This window comes from Etheostoma cragini, chromosome 10, assembly GCF_013103735.1.
Source record: "Etheostoma cragini isolate CJK2018 chromosome 10, CSU_Ecrag_1.0, whole genome shotgun sequence".
Taxonomy (NCBI): domain Eukaryota; kingdom Metazoa; phylum Chordata; class Actinopteri; order Perciformes; family Percidae; genus Etheostoma; species Etheostoma cragini.
The window spans coordinates 7,744,962-7,754,155 of record NC_048416.1 but is presented as its reverse complement, the minus strand read 5'-3'; positions in this window follow the sequence as shown (position 1 = coordinate 7,754,155).

Here is a 9,194-nt window from a genome sequence, read left to right as displayed (position 1 = left end):
TTTTTCTCTGGTTAAGCACTGTGTAACTTCAAAAAAGTTCTATATTAATACAGTTTATTATTTTTATTATTATTATTATTAGGCTGCCTACTCCCACGCAGCAAAGTTAAAACCAAGGAAGACAGCCAGGTAAGGAACTGCTTGAGTCAGTCAATCCACAGTCAAGCCTGAAGCCCTGCCCGTGCTTTTATTCAAGGTGTAGCAATATCAAATGTCTTGCGTGTCCTAACTCCACCAAATTCCTTTTTTTCTGCACGTCATTGGTTACCCAGCAATACATCCGCAAAGTGATGAAGATCGTATAAAATGTTCTCGAGATATTCAAATGACAGAAATCCGGACGAATACACACTCACACACAGATAGAGATGCCCACCGAAACAGAACAAACAGGAATGGGAAATGGGAAACACTGAAGGATGCAACAAGTTCCAAATATGTCCACAACATGTATTCAAGCAGAGAAGGATGAAGAACAAGCCTTAGGAATGTTATGAACTATTTTGGAATCACATACAGTAAAAGTTTGAATGGACCCACATTATCCTAGGACATCTAGTATTGAGCAAATCTGCTACATTAGTCAGTGTCACGGTCACAGATTGTCATTTGGCATGTTTAATTGGTTCTTAATCTCAAGAGGGGAGTCTCATCTACTGTGAACCTGCCGGAGGGCAGACGCCAGAGAAACGAGAGTAGAGAAGAGTGGTAAGCAGTCTGCAGAGAAGGCAACTCTTTTTGTTGGGACTGCAATGAAGAATATTAATAAATCGTGAGGGTATTGCACAAAACCAAGATTCAGGATTACTAGCCTCACTAACCCTAACATAAACTGTCACAACGGTGATTATCATCTAGTTAAATCAACCAAGAGTTTCCCAATCTTGTGTGTGTGTTCACATAAAAGAGGCGGTCTTTGCACAGCCCAACCAATCGCAATCACCAGAGCCGCAAATTTTCAGAAGAGAAAACTATAATTCTACATAAATATAAAGAACAAATTGCAAAACGCAATCCAGTCTCTGCTTCCTAACACAGGAAGGAAAGCTGGCCCAGTTCACTGGACAAATCACAAACTGTGTGCTAAGAATGACAAATAAAATGCACATTAAAGAGTATATATGATTTTTATATATATAATATAACTAAAGTGAGGCAGGGCATACAGCCCGATCCGGCAGGGGAGAGTTCTAGCCCAACCAGGCTCCTCTCTTTACCCTGTCTCTCTTCCTAGAGGTTTCTCCCCCCTTGCCACTGATGTACTAATTGCTTGCTCTGGGGGGAATTACTAGAATTGTTGTGGCTTTCTAAATTATGTTAAATTTAAAATAATTAAATTATATTTACTATCTGTAAAGTTTCTTCAGATAATTCTGAAAATGAATTGATACTATAAATCAAATTGAATTGAAAATTGAATTGAATTGGTAGCCAAAAGATTAAGGTGCATACCATTTAACCACTATGTCCACATTCTAATTCCAGGCTAAGGCCTTTGGTTGCGTGTCATACTCCTCTCTTTTCACTTTTAATGAAGGCTATTGCCATGATAATATCTAATCTTGTGTCTAAGTGGCCACCCACCCAAAAAAACAGAAGAAAAAAAAAGAAAAAAAAAAGAAAATGTCCCCTGAGGCCCAAAAATCTATATCTGCAAACACATCCAAAAGTCAGGTGAAGGTCATTTATTACTCGTTGCCCTGAAACAAGGACTGAAAAGTTGTAAAACATTCTCAGAGTTTAGCAAAGCTATTCATCTCTGTTGTGAAGGTTAGGTTATGAACAAGATATGCATAAATAAACCTTGGTCTTCAGCATATTCCTTCTTGAGTTTTTGATTGTGTGTTATTTTGGGGGAAATGTAAATGCATTTATGTAAACATATATAATGTTTCTCAAACAAACAAATTCTCATGCGTTGTTCATTAAAATGTAAACCCAAATAAACCATTTATTCATAGGCCCTTTTAACTATTCACTGCAGAATTTGCAACCACAATCTCTCCCTAACCTTAACATTCCTGACTGTTGGTGGGCGATAGAATAAGAACCACACACATCACTTCTGACTGTGCTTCTGAGAAGGACCAGTCATCATTCACACAAGAGCAACAGATAACGTGTCATTGAAACATTGATTGTTCGTTGAACAACCAATGCTGCCGTTTTTCTACTGAAGACAGTCATAACGGGCAACAGGGAGTACTAAAGCTGCAGTGAAAGCATTAAAACGCCAGGATTTGCGGTAAAGTGAGACCTCTTCCTGCAGTTCTCCCTTTCCTCGCTCTTCAGGTATGGGTAGGACAATCACTGTATAACCTTAATCATCTTAAAAAGCAAGATAACTGCAGCTCAGCACAACAGTGAAATATTAAACAGACATATTCCACAATATGAATCTGTAAGCTGTGAGACTTGGTGAGAAGCTGCAGCATCAGTTATGAGGCTGTGTGCTATGAAGCCTCGCATAGCCTTATGGATTTACATTCACAATATCAACAACACCTGCAAGAAGTGCCCTAACTCCCCTGCAGCTAAGTGTGTGTAAGTGTGTGTGTGTGTGTGTGTGTGTGTGTGTGTGTGTGTTTTTATAGACTTTTACACATATACGCACATATTCCCTCTCAAACACCCTTTTCTTTCTTTCCTTTCATTACACACATGGGCACAAACACTTTTAAACAGCCCCTTCAGGACAGCAGCGTGTGTGTGTGTGTGTGTGTGTGAGAGATGGAGTGGATGTATTGCAGTTTGCTGCATTATTGATTGACTGATTCCCCTGGGCATGTGATACAGACCGGCCATGTTGATTTTCCACTTCTAAGGTGTGCACACACACACACACACACACACATACATACATGCTTTTGGCTCATTGGAGTCACGCATAGTGAAGTTCAAGTTCACAGGAAGTTTTTGGTGTGTGTGTGTGAGTGTAGGTTGAAAGATATCGCTAGAGAGACAAAAAGAACAGTTCCAATTCCTCCCAAGCTGGCGCGCATACACACACACAGACAGACAGACAGACACACACACACACACACGCACACACAGACACAGACCCATCTGAAGCAATTATTTATAGTACAACCTATAAAATGTGTAGTTTAAGCATTGGTACTCTTTCCTGCTTTCTGCAGACTAGAAGCGCACACAGGGTCAAAAGCATGCTGCCCCCCCACCACACACACACACACACACACACACACACACACACACACATGCACACACACATCTGAAGCAATTATTTATAGTACAACCTATTAATGTATAGTTTAAGCATTGGTACGTTTTCTGCTCTCCGCAGACTAAAAGTGCACACAGGGACACAAGTACACACACTCCTGCTCACACACACACACACACACACACACACACACACACACACACACACACACACACACACAGTTCAGTCATTTCTTTGGAGTCATTAAAATCCACCACTAGCTGACTTCAGTCCCATGGGCCCATATGGACTCTATAGGGGTGTCCAACGTCCATATCAAGTCCCTGTGTCTGCTCCGCTCACCTTTAGGTCTCTGAAGTCATCCAGAGACATATCAAGTTATCTAGTTGCTGTTGGAAGTAGAGTTCATCCAGGTCCTTTTATATAATTCATTTGGCTCACATCAAGCACTTCAGAGGGACATCAAACTCCTTTCATGTTCGAAACGTACGAGGCTAAGTGGCGCTATATTAGGTTGTATTGATTTGGCCGGAGTCATTTCAGGAAGATTGTATAACTCGATATAATGTCGGGGTATCAATGAAATTAAGAGAAGGCTTTCAGAGGGATACATTACGGTCAGTTCACATGGATTTGCTGTTTGTCTCCATAAAGGTCAGAGCGACTGCCGTTATACCTTAAAATGGATGAAGCACTAAACTATAAATCACAGCACACCAAGTTTACAAGAGTTTACAGTTATAACCCTTACGCTGGGTTTCACAGGCACCTTTTTTCAGCTGCAGCTCTGCTGTATCTGTGATGTGCAGAGGATTCCAAGCGAAATGTGTCAGCACAACATGATGCCGACACTTTACATGTTTTGCTGACAGTTTGTTGGTGTTAATACATTTTCATCAGTCTGTCAATATGGCCTACCACAAACCATTTTGTAAGCTTTTCTACTGCAGTCACACACATTGCCACATGAGAATCTGTGTTTAGTTGAGTTCAAATAACATAAAAAATAAGCAGCTAGTCCAGCTGGGAGGAGGCCTCGGGGAAGACCCAGGACTAGGTGGCGAGATTATATCTCCAACCTGGCCTGGGAACGCCTCGGGATCCCCCAGTCGGAGCTGGTTGATGTGGCTTGGGAAAGGGAAGTTTGGGGTCCCCTGCTGGAGCTGCTGCCCCCGCGACCCGATACCGGATAAGGGGTTGAAGATGGATGGATGGATAGTTTTAATCCTATCTGAACATACCCTGGGAGTTTTGGGACGATTGGCCTTATGGTTGCCGACTGTGTTCATTTCTGTCCAAAGACCACGCCCCTTTCAAAGTTCATTGGTCATAACTTGTAAAGTAATTGAGATATGGACATGCTTTATACAACTTTTAATAAGCTTGATTGATCATTCACTGAACATTTGGTGGCTGGTAAACATTTGGTAAACATCAGATTTACGGTGTTGTTAGAGATTTTAAAAATGTGTATTTCAAAAAATTTGAAATTGCAGAAAACTTTTCTAGGCGGACCTTAATGTTCCTTAGGGCTTTTAGAGCACATTAAGTCGCACCTGTGTGAGAAAGTGCAAGTCAATCCGACTTACTGTGGGGGGGGTGTGGCCTTTAAAAGTTTGCATTTTGAAGAGTTTATTACAGCGCCACCATGTGGCTGATCGGGTTCATATTTCTATATAAGCACATGCACACCATTTCCAGTTATTCCTCCAAGTTTCATGTTTCTAGCTCATTCCAGCTCACGGGAATTTGAGTTGGACAACAAATAATAATTTGCGGTTTGAACCCTGATAAAAAATCACCCGGTATACTAACTGCCTGGGCAACCTTCTGCCAAGCTAGCTGTTGTATCATTAAGTAAGCTATGGAAAAATCACATCTTTTAATTTGCTCGTAATTTTAAATGTAGCATGTGTCTTTACACGGTTGAATATGTTGGAGGCACGTTCACGAGTCCGCCCTTTCATTGGCCGCCATTCTGCTAAAGTTGACTTGGGGAGAGCAGGGAACATCTGGACACTTTTGCAGCCATCAGCGAAATTCGCTCCTACGGCTGATCTTAAAGACATTGAATCGCTCTGCTCTGCCGTTATATCAGCTGCCTGTGAAAACCCGGCGTTAAAGGTTTAGTTGTTAACTTTTAAAAAAAAAAATTGTTTTTATCATGTTTGCTAAAACTGTCACTATATCCTTGGAATACTACATGATACAGTAACCCTAACCCCAGTCAGTGAAAAAAATCATGTTCCTTTGCCTCCTCCTAGTGCTCCTAATTGCAAGTTTCCACCACACCCAAAGGAAAACAACCAATCAGAGTCTCTAACGCAATTTCAATGACTGTATGTGACAAATATGCAGAGGTGGGTAGAGTAGCCAAAAATTGTACTCAAGTAAAAGTAGTTACTTCAGAATAATATGACTCAAGTAAACGTAAAAGTAGTCATCCAAATAATTACTTGAGTAAGATTAAACAGTGCTTGATGAAAAAACGACTCAAGTACTGAGTAACGTCTGATTTATTTTTTAACACAAGCATCAATCAGACAGACAAAATTACAAAATAATCATCTTTAGGCAAATTAGAGTTCATCCAATCAACAGAGTAAATTAAAATGAATTCATTAATTACAAAATAGCTTAAGTGAAGAGAGTTAAACATCAAATTTGGATACTGTGTACATATGTGTGTGTATATATAGATATATATAGGAAATGTTCAAAACATATGTAACCTAAAAGACCAACATTCACCTATCCACAGCAAAAACTAATATTACCGCTACGTTTCCTCAAGTTACATGTTGAGTTTTTGAATGCTCGCATGTCCGTTTGTTTTGATCGACTCAGAAGACGTTGCATAATGTAGCTGCTGTTTGGCACTTTTAAGAAAAAGTTAACATGCTTTCAATATAATGCTGGGGGGGTTCCTCCTTGTTTGTGTTGCCATACCGACGGTTGATTCTGACATCTTTGTTTTGCTACGCCTGTAAAGCTAACATGTCTTTCCGCTAAAATCAAGTATGATCGCGTGACGAGACTTTACAACGCCGTTGATTGGTGAAACACAGTAAAGAGGTAGAGCCTTTAGCGGAGGTCTCTCTCTCTGAGTTTAAAACTACTCATAGAAGTACAATTGTTTCTAAATTTTACTCAAGTAAATGTAACGGAGTAAATGTAACTTGGTACCACCCACCTCTGCACATATGTCAAGTATAAATCAATCTGATTTATTATTAATCAATCAAAAGAAAAGATTGATTATAAGATCCAAGATTATAAGATTATAAGATTCCAAGATTGATTATAAATCAATCAGAAACATTTTAGTGGACTGTTTAGCTGTAAAATGAGAAGGTTCGCTTGGGCAGTGATTGGTTTTGGCTCTTCTGTTTTTAACATGGCAGCCAATCTCTCCTTCTGTATGAGACGCTCTGCTGGAAAACTGTCTCTTTAAGCCGTCCTCCTGACAAAGCCCAGTCTGCTCTGCTTAGCCAGCGTGTTTTCTGGATCTCCGCTGTGCTCCACTTTTGCTTCTCTAGTAGCAGCTGGAGCTACTGCAACGGAGTATGTAGCAGGACTTTGTACTGGGAAAAATCACCAACAAAGGCTTCTAAACCAAAAACTACCCAACCTGACATGTCCCAGCTATCTGGCATTAGCATGCAGCTACTTAATAGTTAACAGTATGCTAACGTTAGATTGTAATTCTACAGTCAAAAATTGCAGATTTAGGCTTCTAAATCAAATGCTGCCCAATCGGACATGTTTCAGCAGTAATGTTTTCCAAAATTGGGGCGAATTAAAGAACATTAGTAGCCAAGATGACATCTTTAACTGCATGTAGCTGAGGTTACTGTAGTTAGCAGTGGACACTAATAGAGTATAGGAGCACTTTAAACCATAGCAAATCCCAGATACAAGCTTTTAGGCCCAATTCTACATAATGAAATGTTTCAGCAGTAGTGTGACCTGGAATTGGGAAGAATTTAACAACATTGGCGGCAAAGAAGACATATTTCATTGATGCTAGCATGTAGCTACATGCGACAATGTTAACAAATTAGCTTAAAAAAAAAAGGTCTTGCCTACCTGAAGCAGATGACCAATCAAAGAAGGTCGGCTTAATTTGGCGTTACACTTAGACCAGAGTAGGAAAACTGTTGAAACCTCATTATTTAAAGATTTGGCCATGTTTAACATTGAAATCCGACATTCTAACATTGTAGAAATGACAGACAATGTGGAAAAGCATAATTTGGACACTTTAAATCTACAACGACACACCTTGAGCAGCTACTTTGTCAGGAAAAACAAGAGCAACTGGTGTATCTTTTTACAGTGCAAACAAACAAACTCATGTTTTTTTAATAAGGAAATCAACATAATTGGACAACCACCTCTGGTTTCATGCTGCACACTGCAGGTAGTTTTCCACACAACAGCACGACACAGTAATTTTGATATGTTGGAGGAGTGCAGCCTGTCATTTGAGAGCTATCTTAATTAAAAGGGATCTACAAGAAAGGCCAAGAAATGTTTTCTTATTTTGTTACGTAGGCACATTTAAAAAAAATACATGGCTTTATTTCCCAATAAAAGTCAGTTTAATTGGGGCCGCATCTAGCTCACCTAGTAAGAACGTGCGCCCCATGTCACTGCAAGCTGAGTCCTGCAGTGTCTTTGCTGTGTGTCATCCCCCATCATAAAGGAAAAAGCCCCGAAAAAGAAAGTTAGTTTAATTAGTTTGATTATCCCTTGGTAAACATGTATCCAGAGGCGTCTGACCGTTATTTAGGCACAGAGCAAAATTGTATTGCTCACTGGTTGGCGTGGTCAAGCACAGGAGTAGGATTGAGGATCGAAAACAAATTCCTACTTGGAATTGTTTCAAATATCCCGATTCCAGTAGAATATTTCCTTTATTGGAATTGTTTAGAGGATAACAGCTACTTTTAAACTTTATCAAATATGTTTTTGGATCCCATGGATACGCCGACCTTTTCAGGAAGCTGGTTGAAGGATTGAAAGAGTGACGCTGTGTTCACACGGTCCAACAAAGTTCCTTTTCTTCTGGGGATACACCATATCCACCTGGTATTAATATCCATCTTGAGTGATCGGATCACAAGTGGACAGCTCTACGTAAGTGCATTCCCACCTGGCATTAGAATGTCTCCAAATGTGTCCTGAGTGTCCACTTGTGATCGAATCTCACTTCTCTCTACATGTAAAGAAACGCACACATCATTTTAGTTTGCATATAGGCTGGTTTTGTGTGTGTGTGTGTGTGTATATACACTTTTTGTTGTTGCTCTCACATACATCATACAGTGGTGTGAAAAAGTGTTTGCCCCCTTCCTCATTTCCTGTTCCTTTGCATGTTTGTCACACTTAAGTGTTTCGGAACATCAAACCAACTTAAACAATAGTCAAGGACAACACAAGTAAACACAAAATGCAATTTGTAAATGAAGGTGTTTATTATTAAAGGGGAAAAAAAATCCAAACCATCATGGCACTGTGTGAAAAAGTGATTGCCCCCCTTGTTAAAACATACTATAACTGTGGTTGTCCACACCTGAGTTCAATTTCTCTAGCCACACCCAGGCCTGATTATTGCCACACCTGTTCACAATCGAAGCATCACTTAAATAGGAGCTGCTTGACACAGTAAGGTCCACCAGAAGACCCTTAAAAGCTACACATCATGCCGAGACCCAAAGAAATTCAGGAACAATTGAGAAAGAAAGTAATTGAGATCTATCAGTCTGGAAAGGGTTATAAAGCCATTTCCAAAGCTTTGGGAATCCAGCGAACCACAGTGATAGCCATTATCCACAAATGGCGAAGACATGGAACAGTGGTGAACCTTCCCAGGAGTGGCCGGCCACCCAGAATTACCCCAAGAGCGCAGCGACAACTCATCCAAGAGGTCACAAAAGACCCCACAACAACGTCCAAATAACTGCAGGCCTCACTTGCCTCAGTTAAGGTCAGCGTTCATGCC